The sequence below is a fragment of the Amblyomma mixtum genome, chromosome 2 (genome assembly GCF_055824585.1).
Source record: "Amblyomma mixtum isolate Tamu chromosome 2, ASM5582458v1, whole genome shotgun sequence".
NCBI classification, from domain to species: Eukaryota; Metazoa; Arthropoda; class Arachnida; order Ixodida; family Ixodidae; genus Amblyomma; species Amblyomma mixtum.
The window spans coordinates 282635442-282647623 of record NC_143013.1 but is presented as its reverse complement, the minus strand read 5'-3'; the positions used below and the strand labels follow the sequence as shown (position 1 = coordinate 282647623).

At 52.6% G+C, this 12182-nt stretch overlaps 1 non-coding gene across 1 annotated transcript; it reads right to left on the bottom strand.

Annotated features, from left to right (window-relative positions):
- Nucleotides 1-11524: 11524 nt before the first annotated feature.
- On the bottom strand, nt 11525-11606 carry TRNAL-AAG (transfer RNA leucine (anticodon AAG)). The gene has a single exon. It is a non-coding gene; the product is annotated as a tRNA-Leu (tRNA).
- Between the last annotated feature and the right edge of the window lie 576 nt (nt 11607-12182).

Genomic DNA, 12182 nt, shown 5'->3' with positions numbered 1-12182 from the left:
TCATGCCTCGGGAAGCTCCTCGAGCATGTTGTGTTAGCGAGACTCACAAGTCACATGGCGGACAACAATCTCTACCCGCATAGCATGGTGGGATTCCGCCCTCATCTATCCGCACAGGATGCCATGCTGCAACTCACACACGACCTTTTTGACCCGCTTCTTCCAGGTCACACCAAGGCAGTCTTAGCTTTGGATCTCTCCAAAGCTTTTGATCGCATTGAACATCAGGCGATCATGACTGCTCTATCCCCATTGAATGTGGGTGTGCGCACGTATGCCTACATTCAAGCATTCCTGACTGACCGCATGGCTGAGATACACTTCGGCCCTCTGTCTTCCACCTCCTACACACTTCAGAGTATCGGCACCCCTCAAAGGTCCGTCCTTTCCCCCTTTCTCTTTAACATAACCCTCATACCCCTCGCCCGGAAATTGGCAACTATTCCCCACCTCAAGCACACTCTTTATGCCGACGATATCACCCTGTGGACCACCCACGGCAGTGACGGCGACATAGAGAACACCTTACAGGAAGCAGCCACCCTCACCCAAAATTACGCACGGACCATCGGACTGTCTTGCTCCCCAGAGAAGTCCGAACTGCTCCTCATCCGGCCTAAGAACCACCGCTGTCCCCGCTCCCCCATTGCCATTGAATTGAATGGTTACCCGGTACCTGAGGTTGGCACCCTCCGTGTATTGGGCTTGCACATCCAGAACGATGGCAAAAACACCACTACCCTCAAGAAACTCAAGCAGGTTGCAGGCGCGATATCGCACCTCATCCGCAGGGTTTCGGGACATCATAGAGGCATGAAGGAGCGCGACCTATGTCGCCTCATTCATGCCTTTGTCCTCAGCCGTGTATTGTACACTACCCCATACTTACAACTATCCAAACATGACATAAACGCTTTGGATGCTTTGATTCGCAAGGCATTCAAGGTAGCACTTCATCTTCCCCTCAACACACCCACAGACAGATTTCTAGGCCTGGGCCTCCACAACACGATCGGGGAACTGGTGGAGGCCCACCGACAGGCCCAATACATCAGGCTCACAAAAACTTCCACAGGTCGGTATATCCTGGACTCCCTCGGAATCAAAATACCGGCCAACGACCCAACCCTTCTCGCCATCCCACGATCCCTTCACCGAGAGATTCTCATCAGGCCGCTCCCGAGGAATATGCACCCGTCCCACCATGAGCAGCGCCGCAGAGCCCGTGCGAAGGCACTCCATCGAGCGTACGGCCCCCAGCCGGACGCCGTATGGGTGGACGCTGCCTGCACGGGTGATGAAGCGACAGCAGCTGCGGTGGACTCCTCTTCATCCACCCTCCTCACACTACCTCTCCCTCCAGATACGTCCCCAGAGGCTGCAGAGGAAGCCGCCATTGCACTTGCTATAACCCGCACGGAAGCCCGGTATATTTTAACTGACTCTAAAACTGCGATTCTAAATTTTGCTCGAGGCCGAGTTCATGTCCCTGCTTTTGGCATACTGGACTCGCCCGATGCACCCCCGCCCCGCCAAGTGGAGCTGATATGGGTGCCTGCGCACTCCGGGAATCCCGGAAACGAGGCCGCCAACCTTTTAGCCCGAGGTTCTTTAAACCGGGCTCAGGTGGCCTCGGATCGGGGATTCACGAAGGATCGCATGCTCTCATTCAGTGAGCTGACCCAGGCATACAGAGCCTCTCGCCAGCTCTACCCCCCGCCCCACCCCTCCCTAGATAACAGACACGCAACACTCTGGCGCAGATTACAAACACATACTCTCCCCTCGCCCCTTACCCTAACCCACTATCATCCCTCCTTCCCCACTCCTGCTTGCGCCCTATGCCCAGAACCCTTCGCTTCTTCCCTCCACATCCTTTCCCTCTGCCCGGCGGACCCTCCCCCGCGGGACCTAGAGAACCTCAAGACCTGGGAGGACTGGGAGACCCTGCTGCACTCGGAAAACCCGGCCGTGCAGACCATCGCCACCGGCCGTGCTGCCAGTGTTATGGACCTCAGGAACATAAACACTGTGGTGCAGTGGGGTCGTGCGGGGACCCTGGGGCGTGCCCCGAATTCCTTTGTAAATAAAGTTTTCTCTCTCTCTCTCCCACATGAGTGGTAAGGAATCGCTGTTTGTTTGTATTTTTATCTACATTAAAGTCCTCACCCCCTCTACCACCCAAGAAGGTGGAAGTTAATGGTTGATGGCGAGAGTTCGCTCACCGTTGTCAGCTCTAACGCATACGGCTAGCCCCCATCTCCTCCTCATCGCCCCACGTACCTATAAGCGTGATTCAGGCGTCCACTGACCCAGGGAGCCAGTTCAATGACCAGTTATGCCCATTTCCTTTCCTTAAAATGATCGGAATGTAAAACGTTGTCAACGTCAACGCCAATGAACACAACGAACGCCGAAGGCCGCTTCATCGCCGCGTTCGTGGCACAACGTTGTCAATGCCAACGCACGCAGCGCACATCTGTCACTACCGCCAAGTAGCTTAAAGCACGATTGAGGTGTCCACTGTTCCAAGAGGGCAGTTATGCGCCTTCCCTCTGGTTCAGGTGTCCACCTAGATGTGCGAGACAGATAGTGCGAGGTGTGCACTGTTCCAAGAGGGCAGTTATGCGTCTTCCCTCTGGTTCAAGTGTCCACCGAGATTGTGAGACAGATAGTGCGCCGTTTCCGTTCCTCAAAAAACAATTTACCCATTTTTCCCCCTGCTTTCCAAGCTCCCGCTCCTTTGGTTTCGCAGCTTAAAGCGCGACTAAGGTGTCTACTGCTGGTACAACAGACAACGGCGACGGCGACGCCGCGAAACGCAGAAACGGGCGCCAAAGCGCTGCGCTCTAATTCTCTTAAAAGTCTCGACTGAGGAGCGACTATTGCTAGTTGAACTTTTTCCAATGCCCCGCCTGGACGACGTGAGGAGGAGGAGGAGGAGGAGGAGGAATATACTTTATTAGTCTCTTCTGTCGTCGCTAGCCCACTTTCGCCTCAGGTGGCCTTTCTCGATGTTGACTTGTACTTGTTTGTCTTCACTGCGTAGGATATTTCCCAGCTATCAGCTGATGGATATGGCAGGAGCTTTCTAGGGGGTGGATTTCCCTCGCATCCCTAGAGAATATGGCCATAATCTGCGGTTACGTTTTTCTCACAAATTTGGCAATTAGGATTAACTTCAACTTTTGTAATTAAGGCCAATTGATATGGGCTCATAAGACTTTTTGTCTGAGAGCTCTTCGAAGAGCCGTGGCTTGTGCCTTGGTAAGCTCTTGGTGTGGGCGTGGGTAAAGGCGTCTGCTTTCCCTATAAAGATTTGTAACCTCGTTGCATGTGGTGGGTGGCTCCGCCGGCGGCTCATTCGTGTAAACAGTCCGGTTGGTTAGCCCTCGGGCATGTTCGTTTCTCGTTTCCTGAGCAGCCGGAGTGGGCCGGCACTCATACAAGGTTGATGGTGGATGGAGGTGTGTGTTTTTTGGGTAGGGGCGCGGTGAGTTTACCCACTCTGCCTCTTTGACAGCCGGGGATAGCGTATTTACATGCATGCATACATACATACATACATACATACATACATACATACATACATACATACATACATACATACATACATACATACATACATACATACATACATACATACATACATACATACATACATACATACATACATACATACATACATACATACATACATACATACATACATACATACATACATACATACATACATACATACATACATACATACATACATACATACAGGAATTTTATTGCAAGATATAATATACAGTACATAGTGTGTGCCCGCAGAAGCGCAAGCGCTTGTGTGCGGGCCACGGCAGTCACAACAGCATGCGGTCAATAGAAACGCTGAAAGTGCACAATTTACAATACAAAAAGAAGAAGAGAAAAAAAATTAGCAATAACACAAAGCTGAAATATTACATATAGTTCAGTCAACGAATTTAGCGATTGATAATTACGTAAAGCAAAAAAAAAAATCTGCAGTCAATAAATGGAACACAAATTTCAAAAACAAGATAGAAATTACAAAGCAACTCAGTATTTCCCTTCTTTGAAACTTTCAAACCACGCTTGCAGTCCAGATTTCACAGCCCTCAAAGAATCACAACCAAACACCTTTGCAGGTAGTTTGTTAAAATGGTAGGGTATACAGAACTGTCGTGTCCTTTTACCATAATTTGAGTCACTAATGGCTGTCTCCCTGCGGTGATCCTTGATGGCCAGTGTTATGTCTGCCTCCTTTGCGTCTTTGATGGAGGTGGCATGAATTGTCGCTACGTTGATAATTTTGAAATGAGGCGTAATCACACAGACCGTGTACCTGCCAGGGCCTTGCTTGTCCGCGTCCACATGCACGGCACAGAGTTCATCCGCATACTATATGTATATGGCCTTCGCCCGGGCAATTCGTCTGTCGTCATGTCGTCCCGGTAGCATGTTTTTGGCTGAAGGTTTGACCTTGAGCTTCAGGCGACTGCCTTCGGGAAGGACTGTGCGCTCAGTTGCCGCGTCAACGGGCCGAAAGCCAAGCTCGCCTAGTGTGTATCGCCCTGCGTCCGTTCTCGACAGGCGTTCTCTTTGCGCGGTTTTATGTGCCTCGATCAGCTCGTCGAAGGTATTATGGACCCCAAGTTCTAGTAGCTTGTTGTTGCTGGCAAAACTGGGTATACCCAGTGCTGCCTTGTAAGCACCACGAATGACGCTATCAGTTGCCTCCTTGTCCTTTTGCTGAATAAGATAATACGGAAATTAGTGTGCGATTTTGCTTAAGAGAAATGCTTGTGTCAGCCTACAGAGGTAGGGCTCCTTCATGCCCCCTGCCTTATATAGATTCGCCTGGGAATTCGTACTTCTGACAAAAGGAACGGCCAGAAAAAGACGTGTCCAGGGGCCGTATTACGGAACTGTCAAAAATTTTGTCAAAAGTTATTGACAGTGACGTCAAAATGACGAAACAATGTGACGTCGACGCTTGAAGCAAAATTGACGCAACGAGGAGTCAGCCAATCACAGCAGAGCAGCGCCCCGAAGCCTTTGTCGGCACTAGAGACAGTCTGCTAAATTTTTGCCAAAAGAGTAAAGAAATGCACAACGATAAAAATAATTAATATTTTATTTTGCCAAAAAACTATGTTTAAAGCTCAAAAATATCAAGAAAAATAAGAAGCGCAAGAAGTTAGGCTACTAAATTTGCTAGTGGGTAACTTTTGCTGCCGCGGGGGTCCAGGAGGCGTTAACTGCGTCAGCAGAGAATACGACATTTTGTTTCCGATTCAATTAAACAACAGTAATCACGCTGAACTGCAACTTTCATTGAATAAGCTGAGAAAACAAAAAGATTCTGGCAGCGGTGGGATTCGACGAACCCACGCCCCCGAAGAGACTGGTGCCTTAAACCAGCGCCTTAAACCACTCGGCCACGGAGGAACGCGGGCGTTCGCATGTGGACGGACGCACTCCACATCGGCCCCGTGTCTTTTCGAAGATTCCGTCCGAATTTTCACGTGGGCCACCGAAACTTTTCGGCTACATCGACGGATAACGTCACCTGGACCACGGCGACACCACTCTTGAGCCGGTAGGCCCATTTTTTGGACTTTTATCGGACTTTTGAGTGGCCACCTGCGGCCGGGAGCGCTGAGCCTAGCGTAGGCCTAGCGCGCTCCCGGGGCGGCCCCGTGCGGTGCTTGCGTGTCTAGACATCGGCCAGCATGGAACCCCGGGACGCTGACGACCCTATCATGAATGAACCTACTCGGACCTCGGCCCAAGGTTCGGCGAATATTGAAGGTACGGACGAATCTCCTGCCGCGTCGCCGGTCAATGCGAGCCCCGGACTCGGGGACGCAGTGACCGAGGCCATGGAAACCTCGCCACCGCAGCGGGACGACGGGGCCGACATCGACTCACTGCAAGACGAAGACATGGATCGTGGGAGCTTGTTTCTTACAAACGGCGCCTAAAAAGGAAAGGCTCGAAGAAAGGCTCGAAGGGGCCAGGCGATCCCCGGGAAGAAGCAAACAAGATAGCGCCGACAGCCGCAGCTGGCGGAGCAGAGACGCAAGCGAGTGGCGTGCCGCGCTTTACATTAAAACCACATCTGGCGGGAGCGCAGCGGCAGATAAGGCCACGTCCGCCGCCGCTACCGAAGGATGATATCAAGATCATTTATCGCCCCAAGGGAGGCCTAAAAATCAGTGAAATCCGTGTCGACCAGGCAACGCAAGCACTCGTCGCGGCCAGCGGAGGAAAGATCAAGGAAGAAGACTTCATCATGAGACTCCGGCCCGGATCGAACATCATGATTGCGAGCACGCCCGACCTGGACATCGGCGACGTGCTCAGGAAGATCGAAAAGCTCACGATCAATGACCAGACCTATGCGACCAACACCTATCCAGCCCTACCGGACGACCTGAAGCGTGCGGTAATCCACGGCGTCATGCCGGGGCAATCACCGGCCCTACTGAAATCGAGGCTGCGGCTTCGATCCCAAGGAGTGAAGATCCTGGAAGCGAGAATGCTGGGCAAGTCGGAAACGGCGCTCATCACGTTCGACGGCCCGTATATCCCGCAGTGGGTCATCTACCGCTCCGGAGAATTCAAGACCTACCCGTATCGTCCTACGAGGCAGATCTGCTACGTGTGCGGAGAGCAAGGCCATCGTTCGGACGTCTGTCCAACGCCGAACACCAAGCTCTGCAGGACGTGCGGCACACACGACCCACCAGAAGGCCACCCGTGCAAGGCCAAATGCATGGTGTGCGAAGGCGACCACGTCACCAGGGAGTGTCGTCGACGCCTGAAGACTACTGACGAGCTCCGGGGCAGCACGACCGGCGGCCGGCAGTCCCGGAAACAACAATGGCAGCAGCAGCAGAAGCAGCAGCCGCAGCAGCAGCAGCAACAACAACAACTGCCGCAGCAGCAACAACCGCAGCAGCAGCAGCGGAACCCGCACCTGAGTCGAGAGCGCCGACCCAGGTAGCTTAGCTCGGAGCGGGACCATGGCCGCTCCTCGAGCCGAGGCCCTAGCACCGTGCGAGATCGCAGCCAGAGCCGATCCAGGGATGACTCTTTCCCGCCGCTCAACCGGTCAACGGCCAAGCCGAAGCAGCAGCAGCAGCAGCAACCGCCGCAGAAACAACAGAAGGGCGGCGTCAAGGTGAGCTGGGGAGCGGGCTCTCCAAACCCACTGATTCCGCACTCGGATCAAGATAATATTACGCGTAACTCGAAAGAACCTCATTAAAGAGATGCAGGCTCAGAGAACAGGGCACGTACCGCGGCCCCCGACCCCGGCGGCCGAAGTGCAACGATCTCCAACCCCCTTAGCAGTGAACCCCGAAGAATTAAGAGCTTTCATGCAGCGCATGGATGATTTCATGATTCGCACCGAAGGACAGTTCCGCCAAACTCATGCAAGATTAGATGCTATGCAGGTCCAACTCAACCTGTCAGAACAGAACGTCACATTACTACAGCAAAAAGTTGCGTTGCAGGACCAAAGTTTCCGCAACCACGTCAAAAGTCAAAATACGCAACGAATAACAAACGAGGCCCGGGACAGGCTCATACACGAGCGCCGTTTCGGAACTGAAGGCTCCAATCAGAACAATGTCCAAAACCATGGCTAAACAAACTCCACTAGAAATCTGGCAATGGAACTGCAGGGGGTACCGCCAAAAGCAGGGACTCCTAATGCAGTTTTTACATACGCAAGGCTCCACACCCGATATAATAGCTTTACAGGAAACTAACACGACACCGTCACTCAGGGGATATACGTGCTACGATAGCGGACGCACGGCAACCTTGGTCAGCAAAAAGTTGGTAGCCATGGCCCATGACCCAATTCCCAACACCAAAATTGAACACTTAGTGACGGAAATTATTTCCAAAAAGAAGCGTAAGGAAAAGAGTGTCTTTATCGTAAACCTCTATAGCCCGCCTCGCCAGCGGGACGCGAATTTTGATACACTCTTTCTAGGGGCCAGCAAACTTGCGAAAAGCAACTCGTTGCTCATTGTAGGCGACTTCAACGCTCGCGGACAGCAATGGGGATACCCCACTAATAATCACAAAGGTATACAGGTCGAGGACGCGGCGGAAGCGATCCAATGTACCCTCTTAACAGACGAACTTCAACCCACGCGCCTTGGCACTTCGATCTGCCCGGATACGTGTCCGGACTTAACGTTTGTCAGGGGAGTGAAGCACGCAACGTGGGAGAATCTGCTGGAGAACCTAGGCAGTGACCACTATATCCTGAAGACCACGATAGCAGCCACCAACATCAAGCGCAAGCTCGGCACAGCCAAGATCACCAACTGGCCGGCTTTCCGCAAGGCTTGCGCGGACCTGGAAGGGGGGATTACTTCCATAGATGATTGGTGCCAACAACTTAAAGACATCCAGAAGCGGTACACTCAGGAAGTGGATCGCACCGAGCAAACACCAGAGGTGGACCCTCGGCTCATCAGGCTATGGGAGGCACGTCGAGGACTCACCAAGCGCTGGAAGAAGCAGCGCTTTAACAGGAAGCTCAAGCTCAAGATCGCAGAAGTCACCAAGATGGCGGAGGAGTACGCGACCCAACTGGCCAGGCAGAGCTGGCAGCAGTTCAGTAGCTCGCTGGACGGCACCCTCAGCACGGCGAAAACGTGGCGTATACTCAAGACCCTCCTCGACCCTACCCAAACCAGGGCCGAAAGCGGGAAAGCTATTCGTCCACACCTTCGAGGGTACGGAAGAGGAACTGCTAGATAAGGCCAAAGAGAAATGCTACGGCACGACCTTGCCTGCGGCATACGCGAAACCATACCTGGGGAAACCGAACACCCACTTAGACAGGCCAATCACCAGGGAAGAAGTGTTCGCTGCCATAAAGGCATGCACGCGCAACACTGCGCCGGGAGCAGACAAGATCCAGAACGCACTCATACGCAACCTCTGCGACGAGGCGGTCGACCAACTGACCACCTTCCTCAACGGGCACTGGGCAGCAGGAACGGTTCGTGAAGAGTGGAAGCATGCAGAGGTCGTAATGATCCCCAAACCGGGTAAGAAACTCCAGATCGAAAATCTCCGACCTATCTCACTCACCTCCTGCCTAGGCAAGCTCTACGAGCGAGTCGTTACTCGGAGGCTCCAAAGCTACATGGAAGACGAAGACCTGTACCCCCACAGTATGTTCGGCTTCCGAGCCCACCTCTCCACCCAGGACGTCCTCTTACAACTCAAAGAGGAAGTCCTCACCAACGTCCCGAGCGTAGGCGAGAACGTGGTTATGGCCCTCGACATCAAAGGAGCCTTTGACAACGTTAGCCACACGGCTGTAATGGAAGGACTTGACAACCTCCACTGCGGCGAGAAGATTCACAGCTACGTGAAGGCCTTTCTCTCCAACCGCACTGCAACGGTTGGGCTCGGAAACCTTCGCAGCGCTAAATTTTCGACCCCCAACAAAGGCACACCTCAAGGGTCCGTCATCTCGCCACTACTTTTCAACGTGGCCATGATCGGCCTCGCGAGACAACTCGAGAAGATCGAAGGCATACAGCACGCAATATACGCTGACGACGTCACGGTCTGGGTTACCACTGGGTCGCTCGGCCAGAAAGAAGAACGACTGCAAGCAGCGGCTACCTGCGTGGAAGAATATGTCAGTGCACGAGGCCTCGCCTGCTCCACCGAAAAATCAGAACTCCTGCGAGTCCACAAAGGGAAACACAAGGAAGGGTCCCTAAATGTCTCCCTCGAAGGACAGCTAATTCCCGAACGAGACAAGATACGAGTCTTGGGAATGTGGCTGCAGAGCAACCAGCGATGCGGCCATACGCTCGGCCTTCTCAAGCAATCGACCACTCAGGTCGCCAGAATGATCACGCGCGTGTCGCAGAAGCGGAGCGGCATGCGAGAGGGGGATACCCTGCGCCTGGTTCAGAGCCTGGTGGTCAGTCGCGTGGGTTACGCCCTCCCGTACTTCAACCTCAACAAAGGAGAAGTGGATAGTGCAGATACCATACTCCGCAAAGCTTACAAGACAGCCCTGCATCTACCAATGAACACCTCCAACGAAAAACTACTGGCTCTTGGAATTCAGAACACCTCCGAAGAGATCAAAGAAGCCCAACTGGTCACGCAGTTAGCTAGGCTCCAGCAGACTCCTACGGGGCGCTCGCTCCTTAGGCGACTGGGGCTAGGCCGAACTGCGGGATTCGAGAATCGTACTGCGAGCATACCGGACGCAATTCGCCAGACGCTAAAGGTTCGCTCCCTTCCCCGGAACATGGACCCCAACTTGCATGCGGCCCGTAGGGCAGCCCGGGCGAGGTATGTACAACAAAATCTAGCTACAAAATCCACAACGGTATACACGGACGCGGCTCCGTATACACGAAGCTCACATAACAACACTGTGGCGGTAGTTATTGATTCGAACTTAAAGGAATTAGCTAGCGCCTCAGTGAGGGATTGCACGGTAACCGAAGGGGAGGAGCTAGCCGTAGCTCTAGCGGCGGTAGCCGGTTATCGAAGCAACATGTCCCTTACCATCCTTACAGATTCGAGAGAAGCGTGCCGTAACTACATGAACGGCCGCATAGGTCGCGCCGCGCTCCGGCTTCTCCAGAGCGCGACCCCACCAAAAGTCACACATAGCATTTACTGGGTGCCAGGACACACCGACATAGCGGGGAACGAACGCGCCGACGAGGTAGCTCGAGGGTATACGAGCCGAGCTTCCTCCCAATCGGATGATCTACCCGACCGAGTCAGCCCTACGTACTCAGACATTCTGAACTACTATAAGGGGGTACGGATCCGCTATCCGCCGCCTCATCCTGATCTAAATCAACTAGAGGCAGTGTATTGGCGAAGATTGCAGACAGGAACATTCCCAAACCTGCATATCCTTAGCAAGATTTACCCGACGCAATATCGGGACACTTGCCCGTGGTGTGGCAGCAAACCATCGTTGTACCACATCACGTGGGAATGCAGTAAAAACGACAACTTTCGCAAAGACCCGAGTGCAGAACAGTGGGAGAGCCGGCTCTCCAGCGGCGATCTGGGTTGCCAACAAGGTCTGATCCAGCACGCCCAACGAGCAGCGAAGCTCAGCGGAGCCCTGGAATAGGGGCACCGACCCTGTGAGAAGAAGGAAGGTGGACCTCTTCTTTCTCGTCTGCTACTAGCACCTTTCTAGAGCAATAAAAGTCTTTCCTACCTACCACTCGGCCACGCTACCGACGAAAAACGCAGGACTGTGTACAGCTCTCGTCCTTTTCTCCAATAACGTCATAGAACAGTATTAAGTCGCCAGGGAATTTGTACTTGTGTGCAAAAGAAATGGCCAGAAAAAAGGGGAGAAGTGTCCAGGAGGCGTTAACTGCGTCAGCAGAGAATACGACATTTTGTTTACGATTCACTTAAACAGCAGTAATCACGCTGAACTGCAACTTTCGGTGAATAAGCTGAGAAAACAAAATTCTGGCAGCGGTGGGATTCGAACCCACGCCCCCGAAGAGACTGGTGCCTTAAACCAGCGCCTTAGACCGCTCGGCCACGCTACTTTTTTTTTTTTTTTCTTTATTGCCTGGCTTTGACACAAAACACTGGACAACACAAACAATCAACAAAAGACAATAACTATGTACACACGACTTGTGGTCAGCCAGCATAAATCTGGCTTCGTCCAATTAAAATTCACGCAACGTACAGAGCGGCTCTAGTCTTGAGAGCCACTCCGGAGGCTCCTCAGCGGCTTTCTGAATGGCCAGAAACATCTCCATACTTTCGCGAAAGTAAATTCTGGCAGGTCTTGCGTCACTGTCACAATGCCAGCCTGCCATTCTGGAGCGCCATATACAGTGGAGGCCTGTCAGCATTATTAAATCGAAAGGCACCCCATCCTCATTTTCAACACATAAGAACCGGATGCCATACGGGTCTAGTGGAAATTCTTTCTTTAATGTTCGCTGCAATACATCCCAAAAATAAACCCCTTCCCAACAGTGTAAAAATACATGGTCTATTGTTTCCGGCTTTCTGCAAATTAAACAGTGAGATCCCCAGGGTAAAAACAATTCCTTTCCCTCTAAAAATTTTTTAACCGGTAAGGTCCCGGTGTGCAATTTAAAAAAGAAGGT